This window comes from Primulina tabacum, chromosome 10 (genome assembly GCF_025594145.1).
Source record: "Primulina tabacum isolate GXHZ01 chromosome 10, ASM2559414v2, whole genome shotgun sequence".
Lineage (NCBI taxonomy): Eukaryota > Viridiplantae > Streptophyta > Magnoliopsida > Lamiales > Gesneriaceae > Primulina > Primulina tabacum.
In genome coordinates, this window is record NC_134559.1 from 38,784,273 (window position 1) to 38,807,184 (window position 22,912).

The 22,912-nt window shown below is 45.1% G+C and overlaps 26 non-coding genes and 2 pseudogenes across 26 annotated transcripts; all 28 read left to right on the top strand.

The window, feature by feature from the left end:
* Positions 1–784: 784 nt before the first annotated feature.
* LOC142511961 (5S ribosomal RNA) lies at positions 785–894 on the top strand (annotated as a pseudogene).
* Positions 895–1,577: 683 nt separating this feature from the next.
* Positions 1,578–1,694, top strand: LOC142507154 (5S ribosomal RNA). The gene has a single exon (XR_012805416.1). It is a non-coding gene; the product is annotated as a 5S ribosomal RNA (ribosomal RNA).
* Positions 1,695–2,377: 683 nt separating this feature from the next.
* Positions 2,378–2,496, top strand: LOC142507771 (5S ribosomal RNA). The gene has a single exon (XR_012806018.1). It is a non-coding gene; the product is annotated as a 5S ribosomal RNA (ribosomal RNA).
* Positions 2,497–3,174: 678 nt separating this feature from the next.
* Positions 3,175–3,293, top strand: LOC142515674 (5S ribosomal RNA). The gene has a single exon (XR_012811507.1). It is a non-coding gene; the product is annotated as a 5S ribosomal RNA (ribosomal RNA).
* A 683-nt stretch (positions 3,294–3,976) lies between these two features.
* LOC142513697 (5S ribosomal RNA) lies at positions 3,977–4,095 on the top strand. Its single transcript, XR_012809629.1, has one exon. It is a non-coding gene; the product is annotated as a 5S ribosomal RNA (ribosomal RNA).
* A 683-nt stretch (positions 4,096–4,778) lies between these two features.
* On the top strand, positions 4,779–4,897 carry LOC142507840 (5S ribosomal RNA). Its single transcript, XR_012806082.1, has one exon. It is a non-coding gene; the product is annotated as a 5S ribosomal RNA (ribosomal RNA).
* Positions 4,898–5,580: 683 nt separating this feature from the next.
* On the top strand, positions 5,581–5,699 carry LOC142515686 (5S ribosomal RNA). The gene has a single exon (XR_012811518.1). It is a non-coding gene; the product is annotated as a 5S ribosomal RNA (ribosomal RNA).
* Positions 5,700–6,382: 683 nt separating this feature from the next.
* LOC142515698 (5S ribosomal RNA) lies at positions 6,383–6,501 on the top strand. Its single transcript, XR_012811529.1, has one exon. It is a non-coding gene; the product is annotated as a 5S ribosomal RNA (ribosomal RNA).
* A 683-nt stretch (positions 6,502–7,184) lies between these two features.
* Positions 7,185–7,304, top strand: LOC142514139 (5S ribosomal RNA). The gene has a single exon (XR_012810048.1). It is a non-coding gene; the product is annotated as a 5S ribosomal RNA (ribosomal RNA).
* Positions 7,305–7,987: 683 nt separating this feature from the next.
* Positions 7,988–8,106, top strand: LOC142515709 (5S ribosomal RNA). The gene has a single exon (XR_012811540.1). It is a non-coding gene; the product is annotated as a 5S ribosomal RNA (ribosomal RNA).
* A 682-nt stretch (positions 8,107–8,788) lies between these two features.
* LOC142513574 (5S ribosomal RNA) lies at positions 8,789–8,906 on the top strand. The gene has a single exon (XR_012809513.1). It is a non-coding gene; the product is annotated as a 5S ribosomal RNA (ribosomal RNA).
* A 683-nt stretch (positions 8,907–9,589) lies between these two features.
* LOC142515721 (5S ribosomal RNA) lies at positions 9,590–9,708 on the top strand. The gene has a single exon (XR_012811551.1). It is a non-coding gene; the product is annotated as a 5S ribosomal RNA (ribosomal RNA).
* Positions 9,709–10,484: 776 nt separating this feature from the next.
* Positions 10,485–10,594, top strand: LOC142512183 (5S ribosomal RNA; annotated as a pseudogene).
* Positions 10,595–11,278: 684 nt separating this feature from the next.
* Positions 11,279–11,396, top strand: LOC142506496 (5S ribosomal RNA). Its single transcript, XR_012804785.1, has one exon. It is a non-coding gene; the product is annotated as a 5S ribosomal RNA (ribosomal RNA).
* Positions 11,397–12,079: 683 nt separating this feature from the next.
* LOC142515733 (5S ribosomal RNA) lies at positions 12,080–12,198 on the top strand. The gene has a single exon (XR_012811562.1). It is a non-coding gene; the product is annotated as a 5S ribosomal RNA (ribosomal RNA).
* A 684-nt stretch (positions 12,199–12,882) lies between these two features.
* On the top strand, positions 12,883–13,001 carry LOC142515745 (5S ribosomal RNA). The gene has a single exon (XR_012811573.1). It is a non-coding gene; the product is annotated as a 5S ribosomal RNA (ribosomal RNA).
* A 684-nt stretch (positions 13,002–13,685) lies between these two features.
* On the top strand, positions 13,686–13,804 carry LOC142515756 (5S ribosomal RNA). The gene has a single exon (XR_012811584.1). It is a non-coding gene; the product is annotated as a 5S ribosomal RNA (ribosomal RNA).
* A 683-nt stretch (positions 13,805–14,487) lies between these two features.
* Positions 14,488–14,606, top strand: LOC142515769 (5S ribosomal RNA). Its single transcript, XR_012811596.1, has one exon. It is a non-coding gene; the product is annotated as a 5S ribosomal RNA (ribosomal RNA).
* Positions 14,607–15,291: 685 nt separating this feature from the next.
* Positions 15,292–15,410, top strand: LOC142515781 (5S ribosomal RNA). Its single transcript, XR_012811607.1, has one exon. It is a non-coding gene; the product is annotated as a 5S ribosomal RNA (ribosomal RNA).
* Positions 15,411–16,094: 684 nt separating this feature from the next.
* On the top strand, positions 16,095–16,213 carry LOC142515206 (5S ribosomal RNA). The gene has a single exon (XR_012811062.1). It is a non-coding gene; the product is annotated as a 5S ribosomal RNA (ribosomal RNA).
* Positions 16,214–16,896: 683 nt separating this feature from the next.
* LOC142515793 (5S ribosomal RNA) lies at positions 16,897–17,015 on the top strand. The gene has a single exon (XR_012811618.1). It is a non-coding gene; the product is annotated as a 5S ribosomal RNA (ribosomal RNA).
* Positions 17,016–17,699: 684 nt separating this feature from the next.
* Positions 17,700–17,818, top strand: LOC142515805 (5S ribosomal RNA). Its single transcript, XR_012811630.1, has one exon. It is a non-coding gene; the product is annotated as a 5S ribosomal RNA (ribosomal RNA).
* Positions 17,819–18,502: 684 nt separating this feature from the next.
* Positions 18,503–18,621, top strand: LOC142515816 (5S ribosomal RNA). Its single transcript, XR_012811641.1, has one exon. It is a non-coding gene; the product is annotated as a 5S ribosomal RNA (ribosomal RNA).
* Positions 18,622–19,305: 684 nt separating this feature from the next.
* LOC142515829 (5S ribosomal RNA) lies at positions 19,306–19,424 on the top strand. Its single transcript, XR_012811653.1, has one exon. It is a non-coding gene; the product is annotated as a 5S ribosomal RNA (ribosomal RNA).
* A 684-nt stretch (positions 19,425–20,108) lies between these two features.
* On the top strand, positions 20,109–20,228 carry LOC142514943 (5S ribosomal RNA). The gene has a single exon (XR_012810814.1). It is a non-coding gene; the product is annotated as a 5S ribosomal RNA (ribosomal RNA).
* A 684-nt stretch (positions 20,229–20,912) lies between these two features.
* Positions 20,913–21,030, top strand: LOC142514973 (5S ribosomal RNA). Its single transcript, XR_012810842.1, has one exon. It is a non-coding gene; the product is annotated as a 5S ribosomal RNA (ribosomal RNA).
* A 683-nt stretch (positions 21,031–21,713) lies between these two features.
* LOC142513198 (5S ribosomal RNA) lies at positions 21,714–21,831 on the top strand. Its single transcript, XR_012809158.1, has one exon. It is a non-coding gene; the product is annotated as a 5S ribosomal RNA (ribosomal RNA).
* Positions 21,832–22,515: 684 nt separating this feature from the next.
* LOC142517394 (5S ribosomal RNA) lies at positions 22,516–22,634 on the top strand. Its single transcript, XR_012813143.1, has one exon. It is a non-coding gene; the product is annotated as a 5S ribosomal RNA (ribosomal RNA).
* The last annotated feature ends 278 nt before the right edge of the window (positions 22,635–22,912 follow it).

The window sequence follows — 22,912 nt, forward strand, 5'->3', positions numbered from 1 at the left end:
CATCAGAACTCCGAAGTTAAGGCGTGCTTGGGCGAGAGCAGTACTAGTTGAGTGATCTCCCTTGCCTGGTTCGTTAAGGTCCTGCGTCGTGCAAACTCCTTTTTCCCGTGTTGTTCCTTTTTTGATTACTTGTTTACAGACTATTTCGGCTCAAATCAATCTGAATCTCGATCGGACCAGATAAGACATGTGAAATGAAAGTAGCTCGGGCACTGCCGGATTTGGACAAAATTGTAGGCTAATTTGATTGTAAACGGGCAAACGGACGAGACTCATTACTACGCAATGAGCTGACGAGATTTTAGCCGAATTCCTTCTCTAAGACCACTAATTTGCGATTTACGCTTCTGTTAAGCTTTCGTTTCCTCGAGAATCCGCTTAGGAAGTTCGAAATTCGATTCCGGTTCCATTTTAATCGTATCCCAAGGAATAATAATAGCTTTAACATTCGTTATTTCCTTCTTCTTATTTTTTTTTCTATTTTCTGGGAACATTTATCGATTTTTGTTGTCGTGAGCCGGTTCTGTGCGGAAGGGTATGACGCAGATTACTCCGGAGACGGTTAACTAATTAAAAACAATTATTTCGACTGTTTTATCCATAATTTACGTAAACGATCGCGACACGAGTCTTCCCAGGGAGGTCACCCATCCTACCTCTGCCATCGCGCCAGAACGCTTAACTTCGTGGTTATGATTGGGCGAGAGCAGTGCCGCGTGTTGTCCATCGCCGCCCGCTCCACACGTACTCGAGGGATATAAGAATAAACATCCCACTCAATGTCGGGTGCGATCATACCAGCACTAATCCTATCAGAACTCCGAAGTTAAGCGTGCTTGGGCGAGAGCAGTACTAGGATGGGTGACCCCCTGGGAAGTCCTCGTGTTGCACCCTTTTTCGTGTTTTTCTATTTTTGATTACTTGTTGACAGACGATTTTCGGCTCAAATCATCTGAATCTCGATCGGGACCAGATAAGACATGTGAAATGAAAGTAGCTCGGGCACTGCCGGATTTGGACAAAATTGTAGGCTAATTTGATTGTAAACGGGCAAACGGACGAGACTCATTACTACGCAATGAGCTGACGAGATTTTAGCCGAATTCCTTCTCTAAGACCCTCTAATTTGCGATTTACCGCTTCTGTTAAGCTTTCGTTTCCTCGAGAAATCCGCTTAGGAAGTTCGAAATTCGATTCCGGTTCCATTTTATCGTATCCCAGGCATAATAATAGCTTTACATTCGTTATTTCCTTCTTCTTATTTTTTTTCTATTTTCTGGGAACATTTATCGATTTTTGTTGTCGTGAGCCGGTTCTGTGCGGAAGGGTATGACGCAGATTACTCCGGAGACGGTTAACTAATTAAAAACAATTATTTCGACTGTTTTATCCATAATTTACGTAAACGATCGCGACACGAGGTCTTCCCAGGGAGGTCACCCATCCTACCTCTGCCATCGCGCCAGAACGCTTAACTTCGTGGTTATGATTGGGCGAGAGCAGTGCCGCGTGTTGTCCATCGCCGCCCGCTCCACACGTACTCGAGGGATATAAGAATAAACATCCCACTCAATGTCGGGTGCGATCATACCAGCACTAATGCACCGATCCATCAGAACTCCGAAGTTAAGCGTGCTTGGGCGAGAGCAGTACTAGGATGGGTGACCCCCTGGGAAGTCCTCGTGTTGCACCCTTTTTCGTGTTTTTCTATTTTTGATTACTTGTTGACAGACGATTTTCGGCTCAAATCATCTGAATCTCGATCGGGACCAGATAAGACATGTGAAATGAAAGTAGCTCGGGCACTGCCGGATTTGGACAAAATTGTAGGCTAATTTGATTGTAAACGGGCAAACGGACGAGACTCATTACTACGCAATGAGCTGACGAGATTTTAGCCGAATTCCTTCTCTAAGACCCTCTAATTTGCGATTTACCGCTTCTGTTAAGCTTTCATTTCCTCGAGAAATCTGCTTAGGAAGTTCGAAATTCGATTCCGGTTCCATTTTATCGTATCCCAGGCATAGTAATAGCTTTACATTCGTTATTTCCTTCTTCTTATTATTTTTCTATTTTTTGGGAACATTTATCGATTTTTGTTGTCGTGAGCCGGTTCTGTGCGGAAGGGTATGACGCAGATTACTCCGGAGACGGTTAACTAATTAAAAACAATTATTTCGACTGTTTTATACATAATTTACGTAAACGATCGCGACACGAGGTCTTCCCAGGGAGGTCACCCATCCTACCTCTGCCATCGCGCTAGAACGCTTAACTTCGTGGTTATGATTGGGCGAGAGCAGTGCCGCGTGTTGTCCATCGCCGCCCGCTCCACACGTACTCGAGGGATATAAGAATAAACATCCCACTCAATGTCGGGTGCGATCATACCAGCACTAATGCACCGGATCCCATCAGAACTCCGAAGTTAAGCGTGCTTGGGCGAGAGCAGTACTAGGATGGGTGACCCCCTGGGAAGTCCTCGTGTTGCACACCTTTTTCGTGTTTTTCTATTTTTGATTACTTGTTGACAGACGATTTTCGGCTCAAATCATCTGAATCTCGATCGGGACCAGATAAGACATGTGAAATGAAAGTAGCTCGGGCACTGCCGGATTTGGACAAAATTGTAGGCTAATTTTATTGTAAATGGGCAAACGGACGAGACTCATTAATGAGCTGACGAGATTTTAGCCGAATTCCTTCTCTAAGACCCTCTAATTTGCGATTTACCGCTTCTGTTATGCTTTCGTTTCCTCGAGAAATCCGCTTAGGAAGTTCGAAATTCGATTCCGGTTCCATTTTATCGTATCCCAGGCATAATAATAGCTTTACATTCGTTATTTCCTTCTTCTTATTTTTTTTCTATTTTCTGGGAACATTTATCGATTTTTGTTGTCGTGAGCCGGTTCTGTGCGGAAGGGTATGACGCAGATTACTCCGGAGACGGTTAACTCATTAAAAACAATTATTTCGACTGTTTTATCCATAATTTACGTAAACGATCGCGACACGAGGTCTTCCCAGGGAGGTCACCCATCCTAGCTCTGCCATCGCGCCAGAACGCTTAACTTCCTGGTTATGATTGGGCGAGAGCAGTGCCGCGTGTTGTCCATCGCCGCCCGCTCCACACGTACTACGAGGGATATAAGAATAAACATCCCACTCAATGTCGGGTGCGATCATACCAGCACTAATGCACCGGATCCCATCAGAACTCCGAAGTTAAGCGTGCTTGGGCGAGAGCAGTACTAGGATGGGTGACCCCCTGGGAAGTCCTCGTGTTGCACCCTTTTTCGTGTTTTTCTATTTTTGATTACTTGTTGACAGACGATTTTCGGCTCAAATCATCTGAATCTCGATCGGGACCAGATAAGACATGTGAAATGAAAGTAGCTCGGGCACTGCCGGATTTGGACAAAATTGTAGGCTAATTTGATTGTAAACGGGCAAACGGACGAGACTCATTACTACGCAATGAGCTGACGAGATTTTAGCCGAATTCCTTCTCTAAGACCCTCTAATTTGCGATTTACCGCTTCTGTTAAGCTTTCGTTTCCTCGAGAAATCCGCTTAGGAAGTTCGAAATTCGATTCCGGTTCCATTTTATCGTATCCCAGGCATAATAATAGCTTTACATTCGTTATTTCCTTCTTCTTATTTTTTTTCTATTTTCTGGGAACATTTATCGATTTTTGTTGTCGTGAGCCGGTTCTGTGCGGAAGGGTATGACGCAGATTACTCCGGAGACGGTTAACTAATTAAAAACAATTATTTCGACTGTTTTATCCATAATTTACGTAAACGATCGCGACACGAGGTCTTCCCAGGGAGGTCACCCATCCTACCTCTGCCATCGCGCCAGAACGCTTAACTTCGTGGTTATGATTGGGCGAGAGCAGTGCCGCGTGTTGTCCATCGCCGCCCGCTCCACACGTACTCGAGGGATATAAGAATAAACATCCCACTCAATGTCGGGTGCGATCTTACGAGCACTAATGCACCGGATCCCATCAGAACTCCGAAGTTAAGCGTGCTTGGGCGAGAGCAGTACTAGGATGGGTGACCCCCTGGGAAGTCCTCGTGTTGCACCCTTTTTCGTGTTTTTCTATTTTTGATTACTTGTTGACAGACGATTTTCGGCTCAAATCATCTGAATCTCGATCGGGACCAGATAAGACATGTGAAATGAAAGTAGCTCGGGCACTGCCGGATTTGGACAAAATTGTAGGCTAATTTGATTGTAAACGGGCAAACGGACGAGACTCATTACTACGCAATGAGCTGACGAGATTTTAGCCGAATTCCTTCTCTAAGACCCTCTAATTTGCGATTTAACGCTTCTGTTAAGCTTTCGTTTCCTCGAGAAATCCGCTTAGGAAGTTCGAAATTCGATTCCGGTTCCATTTTATCGTATCCCAGGCATAATAATAGCTTTACATTCGTTATTTCCTTCTTCTTATTTTTTTTCTATTTTCTGGGAACATTTATCGATTTTTGTTGTCGTGAGCCGGTTCTGTGCGGAAGGGTATGACGCAGATTACTCCGGAGACGGTTAACTCATTAAAAACAATTATTTCGACTGTTTTATCCATAATTTACGTAAACGGTCGCGACACGAGGTCTTCCCAGGGAGGTCACCCATCCTAGCTCTGCCATCGCGCCAGAACGCTTAACTTCTTGGTTATGATTGGGCGAGAGCAGTGCCGCGTGTTGTCCATCGCCGCCCGCTCCACACGTACACGAGGGATATAAGAATAAACATCCCACTCAATGTCGAGTGCGATCTTACTAGCACTAATGCACCGGATCCCATCAGAACTCCGAAGTTAAGCGTGCTTGGGCGAGAGCAGTACTAGGATGGGTGATCTCCTGGGAAGTCCTCTTCTTGCACCCTTTTTCGTGTTTTTCTATTTTTGATTACTTGTTGACAGACGATTTTCGGCTCAAATCATCAGAATCTCGATCGGGACCAGATAAGACATGTGAAATGAAAGTAGCTCGGGCACTGCCGGATTTGGACAAAATTGTAGGCTAATTTGATTGTAAACGGGCAAACGGACGAGACTCATTACTACGCAATGAGCTGACGAGATTTTAGCCGAATTCCTTCTCTAAGACCCTCTAATTTGCGATTTACCGCTTCTGTTAAGCTTTCGTTTCCTCGAGAAATCCGCTTAGGAAGTTCGAAATTCGATTCCGGTTCCATTTTATCGTATCCCAGGCATAATAATAGCTTTACATTCGTTATTTCCTTCTTCTTATTTTTTTTCTATTTTCTGGGAACATTTATCGATTTTTGTTGTCGTGAGCCGGTTCTGTGCGGAAGGGTATGACGCAGATTACTCCGGAGACGGTTAACTAATTAAAAACAATTATTTCGACTGTTTTATCCATAATTTACGTAAACGATCGCGACACGAGGTCTTCCCAGGGAGGTCACCCATCCTACCTCTGCCATCGCGCCAGAACGCTTAACTTCGTGGTTATGATTGGGCGAGAGCAGTGCCGCGTGTTGTCCATCGCCGCCCGCTCCACACGTACTCGAGGGATATAAGAATAAACATCCCACTCAATGTCGGGTGCGATCATACCAGCACTAATGCACCGGATCCCATCAGAACTCCGAAGTTAAGCGTGCTTGGGCGAGAGCAGTACTAGGATGGGTGACCCCCTGGGAAGTCCTCGTGTTGCACCCTTTTTCGTGTTTTTCTATTTTTGATTACTTGTTGACAGACGATTTTCGGCTCAAATCATCTGAATCTCGATCGGGACCAGATAAGACATGTGAAATGAAAGTAGCTCGGGCACTGCCGGATTTGGACAAAATTGTAGGCTAATTTGATTGTAAACGGGCAAACGGACGAGACTCATTACTACGCAATGAGCTGACGAGATTTTAGCCGAATTCCTTCTCTAAGACCCTCTAATTTGCGATTTACCGCTTCTGTTAAGCTTTCGTTTCCTCGAGAAATCCGCTTAGGAAGTTCGAAATTCGATTCCGGTTCCATTTTATCGTATCCCAGGCATAATAATAGCTTTACATTCGTTATTTCCTTCTTCTTATTTTTTTTCTATTTTCTGGGAACATTTATCGATTTTTGTTGTCGTGAGCCGGTTCTGTGCGGAAGGGTATGACGCAGATTACTCCGGAGACGGTTAACTAATTAAAAACAATTATTTCGACTGTTTTATCCATAATTTACGTAAACGATCGCGACACGAGGTCTTCCCAGGGAGGTCACCCATCCTACCTCTGCCATCGCGCCAGAACGCTTAACTTCGTGGTTATGATTGGGCGAGAGCAGTGCCGCGTGTTGTCCATCGCCGCCCGCTCCACACGTACTCGAGGGATATAAGAATAAACATCCCACTCAATGTCGGGTGCGATCATACCAGCACTAATGCACCGGATCCCATCAGAACTCCGAAGTTAAGCGTGCTTGGGCGAGAGCAGTACTAGGATGGGTGACCCCCTGGGAAGTCCTCGTGTTGCACCCTTTTTCGTGTTTTTCTATTTTTGATTACTTGTTGACAGACGATTTTCGGCTCAAATCATCTGAATCTCGATCGGGACCAGATAAGACATGTGAAATGAAAGTAGCTCGGGCACTGCCGGATTTGGACAAAATTGTAGGCTAATTTGATTGTAAACGGGCAAACGGACGAGACTCATTACTACGCAATGAGCTGACGAGATTTTAGCCGAATTCCTTCTCTAAGACCCACTAATTTGCAATTTAACGCTTCTGTTAAGCTTTCGTTTCCTCGAGAAATCTGCTTAGGAAGTTCGAAATTCGATTCCGGTTCCATTTTATCGTATCCCAGGCATAATAATAGCTTTACATTCGTTATTTCCTTCTTCTTATTATTTTTCTATTTTCTGGGAACATTTATCGATTTTTGTTGTCGTGAGCCGGTTCTGTGCGGAAGGGTATGACGCAGATTACTCCGGAGACGGTTAACTAATTAAAAACAATTATTTCGACTGTTTTATCCATAATTTACGTAAACGATCGCGACACGAGGTCTTCCCAGGGAGGTCACCCATCCTACCTCTGCCATCGCGCCAGAACGCTTAACTTCGTGGTTATGATTGGGCGAGAGCAGTGCCGCGTGTTGTCCATCGCCGCCCGCTCCACACGTACTCGAGGGATATAAGAATAAACATCCCACTCAATGTCGGGTGCGATCATTACTAGCACTAATGCACCGGATCCCATCAGAACTCCGAAGTTAAGCGTGCTTGGGCGAGAGCAGTACTAGGATGGGTGACCCCCTGGGAAGTCCTCGTGTTGCACCCTTTTTCGTGTTTTTCTATTTTTGATTACTTGTTGACAGACGATTTTCGGCTCAAATCATCTGAATCTCGATCGGGACCAGATAAGACATGTGAAATGAAAGTAGCTCGGGCACTGCCGGATTTGGACAAAATTGTAGGCTAATTTGATTGTAAACGGGCAAACGGACGAGACTCATTACTACGCAATGAGCTGACGAGATTTTAGCCGAATTCCTTCTCTAAGACCCTCTAATTTGCGATTTACCGCTTCTGTTAAGCTTTCGTTTCCTCGAGAAATCCGCTTAGGAAGTTCGAAATTCGATTCCGGTTCCATTTTATCGTATCCCAGGCATAATAATAGCTTTACATTCGTTATTTCCTTCTTCTTATTTTTTTTCTATTTTCTGGGAACATTTATCGATTTTTGTTGTCGTGAGCCGGTTCTGTGCGGAAGGGTATGACGCAGATTACTCCGGAGACGGTTAACTAATTAAAAACAATTATTTCGACTGTTTTATCCATAATTTACGTAAACGATCGCGACACGAGGTCTTCCCAGGGAGGTCACCCATCCTACCTCTGCCATCGCGCCAGAACGCTTAACTTCGTGGTTATGATTGGGCGAGAGCAGTGCCGCGTGTTGTCCATCGCCGCCCGCTCCACACGTACTCGAGGGATATAAGAATAAACATCCCACTCAATGTCGGGTGCGATCATACCAGCACTAATGCACCGGATCCCATCAGAACTCCGAAGTTAAGCGTGCTTGGGCGAGAGCAGTACTAGGATGGGTGACCCCCTGGGAAGTCCTCGTGTTGCACCCTTTTTCGTGTTTTTCTATTTTGATTACTTGTTGACAGACGATTTTCGGCTCAAATCATCTGAATCTCGATCGGGACAAGATAAGACATGTGAAATGAAAGTAGCTCGGGCACTGCCGGATTTGGACAAAATTGTAGGCTAATTTGATTGTAAACGGGCAAACGGACGAGACTCATTACTACGCAATGAGCTGACGAGATTTTAGCCGAATTCCTTCTCTAAGACCCTCTAATTTGCGATTTAACGCTTCTGTTAAGCTTTCGTTTCCTCGAGAAATCCGCTTAGGAAGTTCGAAATTCGATTCCGGTTCCATTTTATCGTATCCCAGGCATAATAATAGCTTTACATTCGTTATTTCCTTCTTCTTATTTTTTTTCTATTTTCTGGGAACATTTATCGATTTTTGTTGTCGTGAGCCGGTTCTGTGCGGAAGGGTATGACGCAGATTACTCCGGAGACGGTTAACTAATTAAAAACAATTATTTCGACTGTTTTATCCATAATTTACGTAAACGATCGCGACACGAGGTCTTCCCAGGGAGGTCACCCATCCTACCTCTGCCATCGCGCCAGAACGCTTAACTTCGTGGTTATGATTGGGCGAGAGCAGTGCCGCGTGTTGTCCATCGCCGCCCGCTCCACACGTACTCGAGGGATATAAGAATAAACATCCCACTCAATGTCGGGTGCGATCATACTAGCACTAATGCACCGGATCCCATCAGAACTCCGAAGTTAAGCGTGCTTGGGCGAGAGCAGTACTAGGATGGGTGACCCCTGGGAAGTCCTCGTGTTGCACCCTTTTTCGTGTTTTTCTATTTTTGATTACTTGTTGACAGACGATTTTCGGCTCAAATCATCTGAATCTCGATCGGGACCAGATAAGACATGTGAAATGAAAGTAGCTCGGGCACTGCCGGATTTGGACAAAATTGTAGGCTAATTTGATTGTAAACGGGCAAACGGACGAGACTCATTACTACGCAATGAGCTGACGAGATTTTAGCCGAATTCCTTCTCTAAGACCCTCTAATTTGCGATTTACCGCTTCTGTTAAGCTTTCGTTTCCTCGAGAAATCCGCTTAGGAAGTTCGAAATTCGATTCCGGTTCCATTTTATCGTATCCCAGGCATAATAATAGCTTTACATTCGTTATTTCCTTCTTCTTATTTTTTTTCTATTTTCTGGGAACATTTATCGATTTTTGTTGTCGTGAGCCGGTTCTGTGCGGAAGGGTATGACGCAGATTACTCCGGAGACGGTTAACTAATTAAAAACAATTATTTCGACTGTTTTATCCATAATTTACGTAAACGATCGCGACACGAGGTCTTCCCAGGGAGGTCACCCATCCTACCTCTGCCATCGCGCCAGAACGCTTAACTTCGTGGTTATGATTGGGCGAGAGCAGTGCCGCGTGTTGTCCATCGCCGCCCGCTCCACACGTACTCGAGGGATATAAGAATAAACATCCCACTCAATGTCGGGTGCGATCATACCAGCACTAATGCACCGGATCCCATCAGAACTCCGAAGTTAAGCGTGCTTGGGCGAGAGCAGTACTAGGATGGGTGACCCCCTGGGAAGTCCTCGTGTTGCACCCTTTTTCGTGTTTTTCTATTTTTGATTACTTGTTGACAGACGATTTTCGGCTCAAATCATCTGAATCTCGATCGGGACCAGATAAGACATGTGAAATGAAAGTAGCTCGGGCACTGCCGGATTTGGACAAAATTGTAGGCTAATTTGATTGTAAACGGGCAAACGGACGAGACTCATTACTACGCAATGAGCTGACGAGATTTTAGCCGAATTCCTTCTCTAAGACCCTCTAATTTGCGATTTAACGCTTCTGTTAAGCTTTCGTTTCCTCGAGAAATCCGCTCAGGAAGTTCAAAATTCGATTCCGGTTCCATTTTATCGTATCCAGGCATAATAATAGCTTTACATTCGTTATTTCCTTCTTCTTATTTTTTTCTATTTTCTGGGAACATTTATCGATTTTTGTTGTCGTGAGCCGGTTCTGTGCGGAAGGGTATGACGCAGATTACTCCGGAGACGGTTAACTCATTAAAAACAATTATTTCGACTGTTTTATCCATAATTTACGTAAACGGTCGCGACACGAGGTCTTCCCAGGGAGGTCACCCATCCTAGCTCTGCCATCGCGCCAGAACGCTTAACTTCATGGTTATGATTGGGCGAGAGCAGTGCCGCGTGTTGTCCATCGCCGCCCGCTCCACACGTACACGAGGGATATAAGAATAACATCCACTCAATGTCGAGTGCGATCTTACTAGCACTAATGCACCGGATCGTCCATCGCCGCCCGTTCCACACGTACTCGAGGGATATAAGAATAAACATCCCACTCAATGTCGTGTGCGATCATACCAGCACTAATCCTATCAGAACTCCGAAGTTAAGCGTGCTTGGGCGAGAGCAGTACTAGGATGGGTGACCCCCTGGGAAGTCCTCGTGTTGCACCCTTTTTCGTGTTTTTCTATTTTTGATTACTTGTTGACAGACGATTTTCGGCTCAAATCATCTGAATCTCGATCGGGACCAGATAAGACATGTGAAATGAAAGTAGCTCGGGCACTAGCCGGATTTGGACAAAATTGTAGGCTAATTTGATTGTAAACGGGCAAACGGACGAGACTCATTACTACGCAATGAGCTGACGAGATTTTAGCCGAATTCCTTCTCTAAGACCTACTAATTTGCAATTTAACGCTTCTGTTAAGCTTTCTTTTCCTCGAGAAATCTGCTTAGGAAGTTCGAAATTCGATTCCGGTTCCATTTTATCGTATCCCAGGCATAATAATAGCTTTACATTCGTTATTTCCTTCTTCTTATTATTTTTCTATTTTCTGGGAACATTTATCGATTTTTGTTGTCGTGAGCCGGTTCTGTGCGGAAGGGTATGACGCAGATTACTCCGGAGACGGTTAACTAATTAAAAACAATTATTTCGACTGTTTTATCCATAATTTACGTAAACGATCGCGACACGAGGTCTTCCCAGGGAGGTCACCCATCCTACCTCTGCCATCGCGCCAGAACGCTTAACTTCGTGGTTATGATTGGGCGAGAGCAGTGCCGCGTGTTGTCCATCGCCGCCCGCTCCACACGTACACGAGGGATATAAGAATAAACATCCCACTCAATGTCTGGTGCGATCTTACTAGCAATAATGCACCGGATCCCATCAGAACTCCGAAGTTAAGCGTGCTTGGGCGAGAGCAGTACTAGGATGGGTGACCCCTGGGAAGTCCTCGTGTTGCACCCTTTTTCGTGTTTTTCTATTTTTGATTACTTGTTGACAGACGATTTTCGGCTCAAATCATCTGAATCTCGATCGGGACCAGATAAGACATGTGAAATGAAAGTAGCTCGGGCACTGCCGGATTTGGACAAAATTGTAGGCTAATTTGATTGTAAACGGGCAAACGGACGAGACTCATTACTACGCAATGAGCTGACGAGATTTTAGCCGAATTCCTTCTCTAAGACCCTCTAATTTGCGATTTACCGCTTCTGTTAAGCTTTCGTTTCCTCGAGAAATCCGCTTAGGAAGTTCGAAATTCGATTCCGGTTCCATTTTATCGTATCCCAGGCATAATAATAGCTTTACATTCGTTATTTCCTTCTTCTTATTTTTTTTCTATTTTCTGGGAACATTTATCGATTTTTGTTGTCGTGAGCCGGTTCTGTGCGGAAGGGTATGACGCAGATTACTCCGGAGACGGTTAACTAATTAAAAACAATTATTTCGACTGTTTTATCCATAATTTACGTAAACGATCGCGACACGAGGTCTTCCCAGGGAGGTCACCCATCCTACCTCTGCCATCGCGCCAGAACGCTTAACTTCGTGGTTATGATTGGGCGAGAGCAGTGCCGCGTGTTGTCCATCGCCGCCCGCTCCACACGTACTCGAGGGATATAAGAATAAACATCCCACTCAATGTCGGGTGCGATCATACCAGCACTAATGCACCGGATCCCATCAGAACTCCGAAGTTAAGCGTGCTTGGGCGAGAGCAGTACTAGGATGGGTGACCCCCTGGGAAGTCCTCGTGTTGCACCCTTTTTCGTGTTTTTCTATTTTTGATTACTTGTTGACAGACGATTTTCGGCTCAAATCATCTGAATCTCGATCGGGACCAGATAAGACATGTGAAATGAAAGTAGCTCGGGCACTGCCGGATTTGGACAAAATTGTAGGCTAATTTGATTGTAAACGGGCAAACGGACGAGACTCATTACTACGCAATGAGCTGACGAGATTTTAGCCGAATTCCTTCTCTAAGACCCTCTAATTTGCGATTTACCGCTTCTGTTAAGCTTTCGTTTCCTCGAGAAATCCGCTTAGGAAGTTCGAAATTCGATTCCGGTTCCATTTTATCGTATCCCAGGCATAATAATAGCTTTACATTCGTTATTTCCTTCTTCTTATTTTTTTTTCTATTTTCTGGGAACATTTATCGATTTTTGTTGTCGTGAGCCGGTTCTGTGCGGAAGGGTATGACGCAGATTACTCCGGAGACGGTTAACTCATTAAAAACAATTATTTCGACTGTTTTATCCATAATTTACGTAAACGGTCGCGACACGAGGTCTTCCCAGGGAGGTCACCCATCCTACCTCTGCCATCGCGCCAGAACGCTTAACTTCGTGGTTATGATTGGGCGAGAGCAGTGCCGCGTGTTGTCCATCGCCGCCCGCTCCACACGTACTCGAGGGATATAAGAATAAACATCCCACTCAATGTCGGGTGCGATCATACCAGCACTAATGCACCGGATCCCATCAGAACTCCGAAGTTAAGCGTGCTTGGGCGAGAGCAGTACTAGGATGGGTGACCCCCTGGGAAGTCCTCGTGTTGCACCCTTTTTCGTGTTTTTCTATTTTTGATTACTTGTTGACAGACGATTTTCGGCTCAAATCATCTGAATCTCGATCGGGACCAGATAAGACATGTGAAATGAAAGTAGCTCGGGCACTGCCGGATTTGGACAAAATTGTAGGCTAATTTGATTGTAAACGGGCAAACGGACGAGACTCATTACTACGCAATGAGCTGACGAGATTTTAGCCGAATTCCTTCTCTAAGACCCTCTAATTTGCGATTTACCGCTTCTGTTAAGCTTTCGTTTCCTCGAGAAATCCGCTTAGGAAGTTCGAAATTCGATTCCGGTTCCATTTTATCGTATCCCAGGCATAATAATAGCTTTACATTCGTTATTTCCTTCTTCTTATTATTTTTTCTATTTTCTGGGAACATTTATCGATTTTTGTTGTCGTGAGCCGGTTCTGTGCGGAAGGGTATGACGCAGATTACTCCGGAGACGGTTAACTAATTAAAAACAATTATTTCGACTGTTTTATCCATAATTTACGTAAACGATCGCGACACGAGGTCTTCCCAGGGAGGTCACCCATCCTACCTCTGCCATCGCGCCAGAACGCTTAACTTCGTGGTTATGATTGGGCGAGAGCAGTGCCGCGTGTTGTCCATCGCCGCCCGCTCCACACGTACTCGAGGGATATAAGAATAAACATCCCACTCAATGTCGGGTGCGATCATACCAGCACTAATGCACCGGATCCCATCAGAACTCCGAAGTTAAGCGTGCTTGGGCGAGAGCAGTACTAGGATGGGTGACCCCCTGGGAAGTCCTCGTGTTGCACCCTTTTTCGTGTTTTTCTATTTTTGATTACTTGTTGACAGACGATTTTCGGCTCAAATCATCTGAATCTCGATCGGGACCAGATAAGACATGTGAAATGAAAGTAGCTCGGGCACTGCCGGATTTGGACAAAATTGTAGGCTAATTTGATTGTAAACGGGCAAACGGACGAGACTCATTACTACGCAATGAGCTGACGAGATTTTAGCCGAATTCCTTCTCTAAGACCCTCTAATTTGCGATTTACCGCTTCTGTTAAGCTTTCGTTTCCTCGAGAAATCCGCTTAGGAAGTTCGAAATTCGATTCCGGTTCCATTTTATCGTATCCCAGGCATAATAATAGCTTTACATTCGTTATTTCCTTCTTCTTATTTTTTTTCTATTTTCTGGGAACATTTATCGATTTTTGTTGTCGTGAGCCGGTTCTGTGCGGAAGGGTATGACGCAGATTACTCCGGAGACGGTTAACTAATTAAAAACAATTATTTCGACTGTTTTATCCATAATTTACGTAAACGATCGCGACACGAGGTCTTCCCAGGGAGGTCACCCATCCTACCTCTGCCATCGCGCCAGAACGCTTAACTTCGTGGTTATGATTGGGCGAGAGCAGTGCCGCGTGTTGTCCATCGCCGCCCGCTCCACACGTACTCGAGGGATATAAGAATAAACATCCCACTCAATGTCGGGTGCGATCATACCAGCACTAATGCACCGGATCCCATCAGAACTCCGAAGTTAAGCGTGCTTGGGCGAGAGCAGTACTAGGATGGGTGACCCCCTGGGAAGTCCTCGTGTTGCACCCTTTTTCGTGTTTTTCTATTTTTGATTACTTGTTGACAGACGATTTTCGGCTCAAATCATCTGAATCTCGATCGGGACCAGATAAGACATGTGAAATGAAAGTAGCTCGGGCACTGCCGGATTTGGACAAAATTGTAGGCTAATTTGATTGTAAACGGGCAAACGGACGAGACTCATTACTACGCAATGAGCTGACGAGATTTTAGCCGAATTCCTTCTCTAAGACCCTCTAATTTGCGATTTACCGCTTCTGTTAAGCTTTCGTTTCCTCGAGAAATCCGCTTAGGAAGTTCGAAATTCGATTCCGGTTCCATTTTATCGTATCCCAGGCATAATAATAGCTTTACATTCGTTATTTCCTTCTTCTTATTTTTTTTTCTATTTTCTGGGAACATTTATCGATTTTTGTTGTCGTGAGCCGGTTCTGTGCGGAAGGGTATGACGCAGATTACTCCGGAGACGGTTAACTCATTAAAAACAATTATTTCGACTGTTTTATCCATAATTTACGTAAACGGTCGCGACACGAGGTCTTCCCAGGGAGGTCACCCATCCTAGCCTCTGCCATCGCGCCAGAACGCTTAACTTCATGGTTATGATTGGGCGAGAGCAGTGCCGCGTGTTGTCCATCGCCGCCCGCTCCACACGTACTCGAGGGATATAAGAATAAACATCCCACTCAATGTCGGGTGCGATCATACCAGCACTAATGCACCGGATCCCATCAGAACTCCGAAGTTAAGCGTGCTTGGGCGAGAGCAGTACTAGGATGGGTGACCCCCTGGGAAGTCCTCGTGTTGCACCCTTTTTCGTGTTTTTCTATTTTTGATTACTTGTTGACAGACGATTTTCGGCTCAAATCATCTGAATCTCGATCGGGACCAGATAAGACATGTGAAATGAAAGTAGCTCGGGCACTGCCGGATTTGGACAAAATTGTAGGCTAATTTGATTGTAAACGGGCAAACGGACGAGACTCATTACTACGCAATGAGCTGACGAGATTTTAGCCGAATTCCTTCTCTAAGACCCTCTAATTTGCGATTTACCGCTTCTGTTAAGCTTTCGTTTCCTCGAGAAATCCGCTTAGGAAGTTCGAAATTCGATTCCGGTTCCATTTTATCGTATCCCAGGCATAATAATAGCTTTACATTCGTTATTTCCTTCTTCTTATTTTTTTTTCTATTTTCTGGGAACATTTATCGATTTTTGTTGTCGTGAGCCGGTTCTGTGCGGAAGGGTATGACGCAGATTACTCCGGAGACGGTTAACTAATTAAAAACAATTATTTCGACTGTTTTATCCATAATTTACGTAAACGATCGCGACACGAGGTCTTCCCAGGGAGGTCACCCATCCTACCTCTGCCATCGCGCCAGAACGCTTAACTTCGTGGTTATGATTGGGCGAGAGCAGTGCCGCGTGTTGTCCATCGCCGCCCGCTCCACACGTACTCGAGGGATATAAGAATAAACATCCCACTCAATGTCGGGTGCGATCATTACCAGCACTAATGCACCGGATCCCATCAGAACTCCGAAGTTAAGCGTGCTTGGGCGAGAGCAGTACTAGGATGGGTGACCCCTGGGAAGTCCTCGTGTTGCACCCTTTTTCGTGTTTTTCTATTTTTGATTACTTGTTGACAGACGATTTTCGGCTCAAATCATCTGAATCTCGATCGGGACCAGATAAGACATGTGAAATGAAAGTAGCTCGGGCACTGCCGGATTTGGACAAAATTGTAGGCTAATTTGATTGTAAACGGGCAAACGGACGAGACTCATTACTACGCAATGAGCTGACGAGATTTTAGCCGAATTCCTTCTCTAAGACCCTCTAATTTGCGATTTACCGCTTCTGTTAAGCTTTCGTTTCCTCGAGAAATCCGCTTAGGAAGTTCGAAATTCGATTCCGGTTCCATTTTATCGTATCCCAGGCATAATAATAGCTTTACATTCGTTATTTCCTTCTTCTTATTTTTTTTCTATTTTCTGGGAACATTTATCGATTTTTGTTGTCGTGAGCCGGTTCTGTGCGGAAGGGTATGACGCAGATTACTCCGGAGACGGTTAACTCATTAAAAACAATTATTTCGACTGTTTTATCCATAATTTACGTAAACGATCGCGACACGAGGTCTTCCCAGGGAGGTCACCCATCCTACCTCTGCCATCGCGCCAGAACGCTTAACTTCGTGGTTATGATTGGGCGAGAGCAGTGCCGCGTGTTGTCCATCGCCGCCCGCTCCACACGTACTCGAGGGATATAAGAATAAACATCCCACTCAATGTCGGGTGCGATCATACCAGCACTAATGCACCGGATCCCATCAGAACTCCGAAGTTAAGCGTGCTTGGGCGAGAGCAGTACTAGGATGGGTGACCCCCTGGGAAGTCCTCGTGTTGCACCCTTTTTCGTGTTTTTCTATTTTTGATTACTTGTTGACAGACGATTTTCGGCTCAAATCATCTGAATCTCGATCGGGACCAGATAAGACATGTGAAATGAAAGTAGCTCGGGCACTGCCGGATTTGGACAAAATTGTAGGCTAATTTGATTGTAAACGGGCAAACGGACGAGACTCATTACTACGCAATGAGCTGACGAGATTTTAGCCGAATTCCTTCTCTAAGACCCTCTAATTTGCGATTTACCGCTTCTGTTAAGCTTTCGTTTCCTCGAGAAATCCGCTTAGGAAGTTCGAAATTCGATTCCGGTTCCATTTTATCGTATCCCAGGCATAATAATAGCTTTACATTCGTTATTTCCTTCTTCTTATTTTTTTTTCTATTTTCTGGGAACATTTATCGATTTTTGTTGTCGTGAGCCGGTTCTGTGCGGAAGGGTATGACGCAGATTACTCCGGAGACGGTTAACTCATTAAAAACAATTATTTCGACTGTTTTATCCATAATTTACGTAAACGATCGCGACACGAGGTCTTCCCAGGGAGGTCACCCATCCTACCTCTGCCATCGCGCCAGAACGCTTAACTTCATGGTTATGATTGGGCGAGAGCAGTGCCGCGTGTTGTCCATCGCCGCCCGCTCCACACGTACTCGAGGGATATAAGAATAAACATCCCACTCAATGTCGGGTGCGATCATACCAGCACTAATGCACCGGATCCCATCAGAACTCCGAAGTTAAGCGTGCTTGGGCGAGAGCAGTACTAGGATGGGTGACCCCCTGGGAAGTCCTCGTGTTGCACCCTTTTTCGTGTTTTTCTATTTTTGATTACTTGTTGACAGACGATTTTCGGCTCAAATCATCTGAATCTCGATCGGGACCAGATAAGACATGTGAAATGAAAGTAGCTCGGGCACTGCCGGATTTGGACAAAATTGTAGGCTAATTTGATTGTAAACGGGCAAACGGACGAGACTCATTACTACGCAATGAGCTGACGAGATTTTAGCCGAATTCCTTCTCTAAGACCCTCTAATTTGCGATTTACCGCTTCTGTTAAGCTTTCGTTTCCTCGAGAAATCCGCTTAGGAAGTTCGAAATTCGATTCCGGTTCCATTTTATCGTATCCCAGGCATAATAATAGCTTTACATTCGTTATTTCCTTCTTCTTATTTTTTTTTCTATTTTCTGGGAACATTTATCGATTTTTGTTGTCGTGAGCCGGTTCTGTGCGGAAGGGTATGACGCAGATTACTCCGGAGACGGTTAACTCATTAAAAACAATTATTTCGACTGTTTTATCCATAATTTACGTAAACGATCGCGACACGAGGTCTTCCCAGGGAGGTCACCCATCCTACCTCTGCCATCGCGCCAGAACGCTTAACTTCATGGTTATGATTGGGCGAGAGCAGTGCCGCGTGTTGTCCATCGCCGCCCGCTCCACACGTACTCGAGGGATATAAGAATAAACATCCCACTCAATGTCGGGTGCGATCATACCAGCACTAATGCACCGGATCCCATCAGAACTCCGAAGTTAAGCGTGCTTGGGCGAGAGCAGTACTAGGATGGGTGACCCCCTGGGAAGTCCTCGTGTTGCACCCTTTTTCGTGTTTTTCTATTTTTGATTACTTGTTGACAGACGATTTTCGGCTCAAATCATCTGAATCTCGATCGGGACCAGATAAGACATGTGAAATGAAAGTAGCTCGGGCACTGCCGGATTTGGACAAAATTGTAGGCTAATTTGATTGTAAACGGGCAAACGGACGAGACTCATTACTACGCAATGAGCTGACGAGATTTTAGCCGAATTCCTTCTCTAAGACCCTCTAATTTGCGATTTACCGCTTCTGTTAAGCTTTCGTTTCCTCGAGAAATCCGCTTAGGAAGTTCGAAATTCGATTCCGGTTCCATTTTATCGTATCCCAGGCATAATAATAGCTTTACATTCGTTATTTCCTTCTTCTTATTTTTTTTTCTATTTTCTGGGAACATTTATCGATTTTTGTTGTCGTGAGCCGGTTCTGTGCGGAAGGGTATGACGCAGATTACTCCGGAGACGGTTAACTAATTAAAAACAATTATTTCGACTGTTTTATCCATAATTTACGTAAACGATCGCGACACGAGGTCTTCCCAGGGAGGTCACCCATCCTACCTCTGCCATCGCGCCAGAACGCTTAACTTCGTGGTTATGATTGGGCGAGAGCAGTGCCGCGTGTTGTCCATCGCCGCCCGCTCCACACGTACTCGAGGGATATAAGAATAAACATCCCACTCAATGTCGGGTGCGATCATACCAGCACTAATGCACCGGATCCCATCAGAACTCCGAAGTTAAGCGTGCTTGGGCGAGAGCAGTACTAGGATGGGTGACCCCCTGGGAAGTCCTCGTGTTGCACCCTTTTTCGTGTTTTTCTATTTTTGATTACTTGTTGACAGACGATTTTCGGCTCAAATCATCTGAATCTCGATCGGGACCAGATAAGACATGTGAAATGAAAGTAGCTCGGGCACTGCCGGATTTGGACAAAATTGTAGGCTAATTTGATTGTAAACGGGCAAACGGACGAGACTCATTACTACGCAATGAGCTGACGAGATTTTAGCCGAATTCCTTCTCTAAGACCCTCTAATTTGCGATTTACCGCTTCTGTTAAGCTTTCGTTTCCTCGAGAAATCCGCTTAGGAAGTTCGAAATTCGATTCCGGTTCCATTTTATCGTATCCCAGGCATAATAATAGCTTTACATTCGTTATTTCCTTCTTCTTATTTTTTTTTCTATTTTCTGGGAACATTTATCGATTTTTGTTGTCGTGAGCCGGTTCTGTGCGGAAGGGTATGACGCAGATTACTCCGGAGACGGTTAACTCATTAAAAACAATTATTTCGACTGTTTTATCCATAATTTACGTAAACGGTCGCGACACGAGGTCTTCCCAGGGAGGTCACCCATCCTAGCTCTGCCACCGCGCCAGAACGCTTAACTTCATGGTTATGATTGGGCGAGAGCAGTGCCGCGTGTTGTCCATCGCCGCCCGCTCCACACGTACTCGAGGGATATAAGAATAAACATCCCACTCAATGTCGGGTGCGATCATACCAGCACTAATGCACCGGATCCAATCAGAACTCCGAAGTTAAGCGTGCTTGGGCGAGAGGCAGTACTAGGATGGGTGACCCCCTGGGAAGTCCTCGTGTTGCACCCTTTTTCGTGTTTTTCTATTTTTGATTACTTGTTGACAGACGATTTTCGGCTCAAATCATCTGAATCTCGATCGGGACCAGATAAGACATGTGAAATGAAAGTAGCTCGGGCACTGCCGGATTTGGACAAAATTGTAGGCTAATTTGATTGTAAACGGGCAAACGGACGAGACTCATTACTACGCAATGAGCTGACGAGATTTTAGCCGAATTCCTTCTCTAAGACCCTCTAATTTGCGATTTACCGCTTCTGTTAAGCTTTCGTTTCCTCGAGAAATCCGCTTAGGAAGTTCGAAATTCGATTCCGGTTACATTTTATCGTATCCCAGGCATAATAATTGCTTTACATTCGTTATTTCCTTCTTCTTATTTTTTTTTCTATTTTCTGGGAACATTTATCGATTTTTGTTGTCGTGAGCCGGTTCTGTGCGGAAGGGTATGACGCAGATTACTCCGGAGACGGTTAACTCATTAAAAACAATTATTTCGACTGTTTTATCCATAATTTACGTAAACGGTCGCGACACGAGGTCTTCCCAGGGAGGTCACCCATCCTAGCTCTGCCATCGCGCCAGAACGCTTAACTTCATGGTTATGATTGGGCGAGAGCAGTGCCGCGTGTTGTCCATCGCCGCCCGCTCCACACGTACTCGAGGGATATAAGAATAAACATCCCACTCAATGTCGGGTGCGATCATACCAGCACTAATGCACCGGATCCCATCAGAACTCCGAAGTTAAGCGTGCTTGGGCGAGAGAAGTACTAGGATGGGTGACACCCTGGAAGTCCTCGTGTTGCACCCTTTTTCGTGTTTTATTATTTTTGATTACTTGTTGACAGACGATTTTCGGCTCAAATCATCTGAATCTCGATCGGGACCAGATAAGACATGTGAAATGAAAGTAGCTCGGGCACTGCCGGATTTGGACAAAATTGTAGGCTAATTTGATTGTAAACGGGCAAACGGACGAGACTCATTACTACGCAATGAGCTGACGAGATTTTAGCCGAATTCCTTCTCTAAGACCCTCTAATTTGCGATTTACCGCTTCTGTTAAGCTTTCGTTTCCTCGAGAAATCCGCTTAGGAAGTTCGAAATTCGATTCCGGTTCCATTTTATCGTATCCCAGGCATAATAATAGCTTTACATTCGTTATTTCCTTCTTCTTATTTTTTTTTCTATTTTCTGGGAACATTTATCGATTTTTGTTGTCGTGAGCCGGTTCTGTGCGGAAGGGTATGACGCAGATTACTCCGGAGACGGTTAACTAATTAAAACAATTATTTCGACTGTTTTATCCATAATTTACGTAAACGATCGCGACACGAGGTCTTCCCAGGGAGGTCACCCATCCTACCTCTGCCATCGCGCCAGAACGCTTAACTTCGTGGTTATGATTGGGCGAGAGCAGTGCCGCGTGTTGTCCATCGCCGCCCGCTCCACACGTACTCGAGGGATATAAGAATAAACATCCCACTCAATGTCGGGTGCGATCATACCAGCACTAATGCACCGGATCCCATCAGAACTCCGAAGTTAAGCGTGCTTGGGCGAGAGCAGTACTAGGATGGGTGACCCCCTGGAAGTCCTCGTGTTGCACCCTTTTTCGTGTTTTTCTATTTTTGATTACTTGTTGACAGACGATTTTCGGCTCAAATCATCTGAATCTCGATCGGGACCAGATAAGACATGTGAAATGAAAGTAGCTCGGGCACTGCCGGATTTGGACAAAATTGTAGGCTAATTTGATTGTAAACGGGCAAACGGACGAGACTCATTACTACGCAATGAGCTGACGAGATTTTAGCCGAATTCCTTCTCTAAGACCCTCTAATTTGCGATTTAACGCTTCTGTTAAGCTTTCGTTTCCTCGAGAAATCCGCTTAGGAAGTTCGAAATTCGATTCCGGTTCCATTTTATCGTATCCGAGGCATAATAATAGCTTTACATTCGTTATTTCCTTCTTCTTATTTTTTTTTCTATTTTCTGGGAACATTTATCGATTTTTGTTGTCGTGAGCCGGTTCTGTGCGGAAGGGTATGACGCAGATTACTCCGGAGACGGTTAACTCATTAAAAACAATTATTTCGACTGTTTTATCCATAATTTACGTAAACGGTCGCGACACGAGGTCTTCCCAGGGAGGTCACCCATCCAAGCTCTGCCATCGCGCCAGAACGCTTAACTTCATGGTTATGATTGGGCGAGAGCAGTGCCGCGTGTTGTCCATCGCCGCCCGCTCCACACGTACTCGAGGGATATAAGAATAAACATCCCACTCAATGTCGGGTGCGATCTTACGAGCACCAATGCACCGGATCCCATCAGAACTCCGAAGTTAAGCGTGCTTGGGCGAGAGCAGTACTAGGATGGGTGACACCCTGGGAAGTCCTCGTGTTGCACCCTTTTTCGTGTTTTTCTATTTTTGATTACTTGTTGACAGACGATTTTCGGCTCAAATCATCTGAATCTCGATCGGGACCAGATAAGACATGTGAAAAGAAAGTAGCTCGGGCACTGCCGGATTTGGACAAAATTGTAGGCTAATTTGATTGTAAACGGGCAAACGGACGAGACTCATTACTAAGCAATGAGCTGACGAGATTTTAGCCGAATTCCTTCTCTAAGACCCTCTAATTTGCGATTTACCGCTTCTGTTAAGCTTTCGTTTCCTCGAGAAATCC